The sequence below is a fragment of the Callithrix jacchus genome, chromosome 11 (genome assembly GCF_049354715.1).
Source record: "Callithrix jacchus isolate 240 chromosome 11, calJac240_pri, whole genome shotgun sequence".
Classification (NCBI taxonomy): domain Eukaryota; kingdom Metazoa; phylum Chordata; class Mammalia; order Primates; family Cebidae; genus Callithrix; species Callithrix jacchus.
Genome location: NC_133512.1, coordinates 34,453,736 through 34,460,999, shown reverse-complemented (window position 1 = coordinate 34,460,999; position 7,264 = coordinate 34,453,736). Strand labels below are relative to the sequence as shown.

General features: G+C 43.2%; 1 pseudogene; it reads left to right on the top strand.

The window, feature by feature from the left end:
• The first annotated feature begins 382 nt into the window (after positions 1 to 382).
• Positions 383 to 6,543, top strand: LOC118143657 (SEC14-like protein 1 pseudogene; annotated as a pseudogene).
• Positions 6,544 to 7,264: the final 721 nt, after the last annotated feature.

The following is a 7,264-nucleotide window of genomic DNA, read 5'->3' as shown; positions in this document are numbered from 1 at the left end:
CCCACCTCAGCATCCCAAGTAGCTGGGGCCACAGGTGTGCACCACCATGCCCAGCTAATTTTTGAAGTTTTTGTGGAGACAGGGTCTCCCTAGGTTGCCCAGCCTGGTCTCAAACTCCTGGGCCCAAGTGATCCTCTCACCTCAGCCTCCCAAAGTGCTGGTATTACAGGTGTAAGCCACTATGCCTGGCCAGACTGTGAGATGTAAATACATGAAACTGACAAATCAAGGCTAGAAGTTCATTAAAGAACTTCAATACTTAAAAAAATTTTTTTTACAACAAGATCTTCAAGGTAAACCAATACTTTTAAAGTGTATCTCCAGTGGGCTTTTTGGAGATATTATTTTGTACTCATTTAGAAAACATTTATTAAATGTATATTGTGTGCTAACACTGTCCCAACTACCCAAGGATACAAAATTATACTTTTATAGTAGCTATCCTTTACCACAGCTAACAATGTCAAGTATGTCCTTTACAGGGATTTTCTCAGTCAGTTTGCATAGGAGAGGTAATTTTACTATTCTCAACACACAAATGAAGAGACAAAGACTTCCCAGAGTTTCACTTTCAAAGAATTCACCACCTCGAGAGATTAAAAACCAGCATAAATTTAATAGAAGGTGCCAAATGCTACAATAGAGAGTGCAGAAGGATTGACTTTAGGGGTGGCAATGAGGGAAGGCCTTCCACAGGATAGATGCTTGTCCTGAATTTGACAGGGGTAGGAGTTTGCAGGGTGGAGAAACCAAAGTGGCAATTATTGCAACCACATGCAAAGGCACTAAAATCTGGAATGATTTGAGCATTAGTGAAATCTTTTCCATAGGTCTTTGAGTTATTCGTCATGTATCATACATTTTGGGCAATGAAGGATCATCTGCTTGAGTTATTGCTGGGGCCCTGAACTGCTGTCAGGGCCTGTTAGAATCAGAATATTGGTTAGAACTTCACATCCTAGGCTTGGGCTTTAAACTTTGCAGGTGAGTCAGGCAGATTCCACACTGAGTAGCACAGAGATTAGGAAAACAGATTCTGTGCCAGACTGCCTGAGTTTAATTCTCAGCTCTGTCACTAATCACCAGTGAATGTGACCTTGAAAAAACCACCTAACATTTTTAGGATTTAGCATCTTTATTTATAAAACGAGAACAGCAACAGAATCTACTTTACTGTAGGGCTGTTATAAGAATTAAAGGCATTAAATAGATATAGTTCTGAAAACAGTGCCTGGTACATAGGAAACTACATAAGTGTTAGTTACTAGTATTACTTGAGACTGGCATTTAAACAGAGAGCTACTTTGTTCATTCGGAATAAACTTTGTTCCTCTCTAATGTTGCCCCAGTTTTCTAGCATAGTACTTTTTAAGTGTTAACATACCTGAGAAGATAAATTTTGATTCAGAAAGTTGTTTGGAGGAAAGAGGCATAGAATATTTAATTCAAGCTCTGGTAAAGGCCAGTGAGATATTCCTACACCATAATAAAGAAAAATTCACTATTGATTAGATTACTTCTGTCTCCCAGAATTATTATCTTACTCCTGTGTTTCTTCCTGCCCAGCCATGTATAGCTAGTAGCTCAGGGTGGGGAGAAGATAGAATCTGGAAAGAATCCCAGAAGTGCTAGACGTTAAGTTAAGATCATTTTGCTGATATACTCAGGGTGACCTGTTTTAAAGAACTACTATGCTCTATTCCACTAACTCCCTTGGGTGGAATGTGGCTTGGGTTCCTAAGCTGTGGAAGGACTTTGGAATAGTCAAGGAACTCTAAGAATTGCTAAATGTCCCTGACAGACCAGAGAGAAGGAAGGTTTTACTATAGAATTATAATTCTTTTTTGTTTAAGACAGTGTCTTGCTCTGTCACCCAGGTGGGAGTGCCGTGGTGCCGTCTTGGCTCACTGCAGCCTCAAACTCCAGGGCTCAAGTAATCCTCCCACCTCAGCCTCCTGAGTAGCTGGCACTACAGGTACATACCACCACACTTGGGTAATTTTTATATTTTTTGTAGAGATGGGGTTTTGCCATGTTTCCCAGGCTTGCCTTGAACTCCTGGGCTCAAGCAATCTGCCCATCTTGACCTTCCAAAGTGCTGGGATTACAGCCTGAGCTACCATGCCTGGCCTACTATAGAACTGTTGTTACATTCTTTGGAACCCTCTACTAAGTAGAGGTGGCTCAGGAAATTTATCTTGTGGCTCTCAAAAACATGTTTTTCTAGGTTGGGCTTAAAGACGATGCTTCTGCAAACCATCAGAGATTCATGACACGTTGGGTTGAAAAGACTGTCGTGGGATAGGGTTTATGTGCCCAATAACCTTGTCAGTCTTAAGTCCTCCAAGATGATGGCCATAAATGCTTGAAGAAGTGAAGGCAATATACAGTCCAAATAACAGTTCAATGTGTTCACACTGGTCAAGCCTTGTCTGGAAGGTTTTCTGCTTGGTTCCTTCTGGAATAAAGGTAAACTTGTAGAAACACTGGAGCTCTTATTTAATAAAGATCCTCTCGTTCCAGGGAGCTGGTTCAGAAGGCCAGAGACCAGTGGCATCCAATAACTCATGGGTGGACTGTTTGAGACTTCTACTGTTGCCATAGAAACAAACTTTACCTTTTCTCATTCTCATGAAGAACTGCTGGGGCTATCTCTGGGATTTCGAAGGACTTTTTATCCGCTGTCTAGAGGGAAGAGACAATATAAAGTGCCACGTTCTAAAAGAGAGAGTTTAGAGAAAGGACTGTTGTTGGGAAGTGGGAATCAAGGAAGGCCTCAAAGAAGACAGGATGCTTGTACTGAATTTTAAAGTTGAGGAGGAGCTTGCATGGTGGACAAGGGTTATAGCCTGCATAACCAAAGATCCAGAAATCCAAAGTCATCTGAATCTTAGTCAAAAAGTTTCACATTATACTATTAGCAATTTCAGTATATTTTGAAAGGGCCTAATACTGCAGGGCTGGGAAAGAGAGTAACTCTCCTGAGTGTTGAGGACAGGGGTTTGATAAATAGAATGGGACGGAGGAGGGCTGATGCTGCATCTGCCATTTTGTGATAATGAAGGAAAGGCCGAGGACACTGCAGAGATGTCAACCATGACGTCTTCCAGCTGCTGAACCAGCCACATTTTGTTTAGGACACTTGAGTTTTCTGTTATTTTTATAAAATGAATTCCAAATTAGGAAGAATTCAGTACGGTAAGTGGCGTGCTAAAGGTTAGAGACTCTGAAATATGAAACTGGATGACTAGAGGGTTTATAATCACAGGGTGTGAGGATCTGCAATTTTTAGAGGCTAGTAGTAACAGTGGAAAAATTGGTCAAATTATTATCTACACCTCTTGGGATCAAGACTATGTAATAACAGCACGGCTACAGTTTTAGGGAAAATGTTTGGAAACATCTCAGGTTTTCAATGTGTGTTACCTTTACTTGCTGTTGAAGAGACAGGAAGAGATATAATCAAAATAAAGTTGGTGACATTCTATTAAAATAAAGTAAAATAGACTTCAAAATTTGTGCCCCATTGAGTTCCACCTTCCATCATGCCCTCTTCAAAGACATCTTCCTCATCCTTCAAGAAACAGGCAGCATTCGTCATCCCAGATGCTGCTCTCAAGGAGGGGCTGAGTGGCAATGCCCTCAGCAGCCCCAGTACACCTGAGCCTGTCGTGGGCACCTGTGACAACAAACTAGATGTTGACTACATCAAGAGGTACCTAGGCGATTTGACTCCACTGCAGGGGAGCTGCCTCATTAGACTCTGCTGGTGGCTCTGGGAGACCCACAAGGGCAAAATTCCAGAAGATGAGCATATTCTTCAGTTCTTACGTGGGTGGGATTTTAATATTGACAAAGCCAGAGAGATCATGTGTCAATCTTTGACATGGAGGAAGGAGCACCAGGTAGACTGCATTCTTGACACCTGGACCCCTCCACAGGCCCTTCAGGATTTCTACATGGGAGATTGGCATCATCACGATAAAGATGGGCAGCCCCTCTATGTGCTCAGGCTGGGGCAGATGGACAGCAAAGGCTTGGTGAGAGCACTCAGGGAGAAAGCCCTGCTGAGATACGTTCTCTCCATACATGAAGAAGGGCTAAGGTGATATGAGGAGAATACAAAAGTCTTTGGTCGGCTTATCAGCTCATGGACCTGCCTGGCGGACTTGGAAGGGCTGAACATGCATCACCTGTGGAGACCTGGTGTCAGAGCACTGCTGTGGATCATCGAGGTGGTGGAGGCCAATTACCCTGAGACACTGGGCCGCCTTCTCATCCTGCAGGCGCCCAGGGTGTTTTCTGTGCTCTGGATGCTGGTTAGTCCATTCATTGATGACAACACCAGAAGGAAATTCCTCGTTTATGCAGGAAATGACTACCAGGGTCCTGGAGGCCTGCTGGATTACACTGACAAAAAGATTATTCCAGATTTCCTGAGCGGGGAGTGCAGGTGTGAAGTGCCAGAGGGTGAACTGGTCCCCAGTTCTCTGTACTGCACTGAAGAGGAGCTGGAGGATGAAGACCACAAGCTCTGGACTGAGACCATTTACCAGTCTATAAGCATCTTCAAAGGAGGCCCCAAGAGATTTTCATTTGGATTGTGGACACCTCTTCAGTCATCACTTGGGATTTTGACGTGTGCAAAGGGGACACTGTCTTTAACATCTGTCACTACAAGAGGTCACCACAGCCATCCCAAAAGGACTCTCTGGGGCCCTCAGCATCACCTTTCCAGGTGGGAGCAATGTGTAGCTCATAGAAAAAGTCTGGCAGCTGGGCTGCGACTACAGCATGGTGATTGCCTCTGATCTGCAAAGAAGGAGAAGGCATGCAGGGCTCCCATGTGACCAGGTGGCGGGGCTTCTACAGCCTGCAGTGAAATGCCACAGCATGCCCGCATGCGCCGCCAGCAGCCTGCCCTGGGTGGACAACGTGCTTGCATTCCTGCAGGTCTCTTTGCACAAGTGTAAAGTGATGTACTACACGAGGTGATCGGCTCCAAGGATTTCAGAGGTTCCATGACAAGCCTGGAGTCCAGCCACAGTGGCTTCTCACAAGTGAGTGCCACTACCACCTCCTCCAGCCAGTCCCACTCCAGCTCCATGATCTCCAGGTAGTGCCACACCATCTGCACCTAGTGTGCAGAGGGGACGGCCACCCCTCCTTGGACAGCCAGCTGCACCCACCTGCCCAGCGGCGACACTGTACAGACTTCTCTCACCTCTAGACAGCAAAAAGCTCTCCAGATGGTAAACGTAGTCGTTTGATCCCAAAACTATCTTGGCAGGTAGTTTTAACTCTGATCCTAACTTAACTCAATAGCCATAGATTTTGGATACATTGTGCACAAAAACCTGATTTTTGTATCCATTAATCTTGTTAAACTCTTTTATTGTTAACAGTTTGTAGATTGTTTTGGATGTGGCACATGCGTAATTTTTTTTTTTTTGAGACAAAGTTCTGCTCTTGTTGTCCAGGCTGGAGTGCAGTGGCACAATATCAGCTCACTGCAACCTCTGCCTTCAGGGTTCAAGCAATACTTGTATGCCACTTGGGAAAGAATACACCAACACATTTGCATGTTTTTTTCTTTTTTCTTCTTTTAAGGAGATGACAAAAACCCAGTTTACCAGCTTTACTTTTTGAAACCTAAGCTTAACATTACGTATTTAAACAATTATCAAAAAGTTGCTATGTTGCCAGCATTCATGCACAACTAGAAAACACCCTTAATTTATATTAAACCAGAAATGTATTACCATTAATGCATTAATATCTTTTACTACTAAGTAGTGGAAAACATTGAAATTGTTTCTGTAGATTTGTCCTAGCAATGTTAACTTCACAGTAGGCCAACACTATGTGGCTCACATTTCAGACACAATGGAAAAGCAGATCCATGCCGGTATTAGTGGACTTTTATGTAGGTGCCACTTCAGTGCCAGTTTCTGATATGCCTTTTTAAGATCCTCGGGTGAGGCATGTCTCTGCTCACCTAGAACTTCATAGTAATATACCATGTTTTAAGAGATTGTTGGAATATGTTCAAGGATGGAGGTGGCCAGTGGCAGGACACAGGGGAGGCGGGGTGTTGGCCCAAATTGCCTCATGGCTCCACCTCTACTGTGCTGGTGGTGGCAGTTCCTCATACTTTCCTTTCTCTCTGATTTCAATTTTTAAAAATTATTGAGCTGGGCACGGTGGCTCATGCCTGTAATCCCAGCACTTTGGGAGGCCGAGGCAGGTGGATCACCTGAGGTCAGGAGTTTGAAACCAGCCTGGTCAACATGGTGAAACCCTGTCTCTATTAAAAATATAAAATCAGCTGGGCATGGTGGTGCATGCTCGTATTCCCAGCTACTTGAAAGGTTGAGGCAGGAGAATTGCTTGAACATGGGAGGCAGAGGTTGCAGTGAGCTAAAATTGTGCCATTGCCCTCCATCCTGGACAACAAGAGCTAAACTCCAGCTCAAAAAAAAAAAATAATTGAGACTTGTTTTGTGGCCTAAAATATCTATTCCTGAAAACATTCTATGTTCTTATGAGAAAGATGTATATTGTGCTACTGTTGGATAAAATGTTCTGCAAATGTCCATGAGAACTTTTGATCTAAAGTGTAGATTAAATCCAATGTTTTTTTGTTGATCTTGTGTCTAGATTATCTGTTGAATGCTGAGAGTAGAGTGTTGAAGCACTCAGCTATTATTGGATTGGAGTTTCTCTCCCTTTAGATCTAATAATATTTGCTTTCTACTTCTGGGTGCTCTGATGTTGGGTGATATATATTTAGAATTGTTACATCCTTTTGCTTAATTGATGCCTTTAGCATTATATAATGGCATTTTTGATCTCTTTTTTACACTTTTTGAATTAAAGTCTGTTTTATTTGTTGTAGGTGTAGCTACTCCTGAACTTTTTTTGGATTTCTGTTTACACACAATATCCTTTTTCATCTCTTCCCATTTAATCTATATGTGGCTTTACAAGTGAAGTGAATTTTTTTGGTAGGCACATGTAGTTGGATCATTTAAAAAAAAACCCATTCAGGGCCAGGCACCATGGCTCAGGCTGGGCACAGTAGCTTACTCCTGTAGTCCCAGCACTTCGGGAGGCCAGGGCAAGTGGATCACAAGGTCAGAAGTTCGAAACCAGCCTGACCAACATAGTGAAATCCGGTCTCTACTAAAAATACAAAAATTAGCCAGGTGTGTGGCATGTGCCTGTAGTCCCAGCTACTCGGGAGGCTGAGGTGAGAGAATTG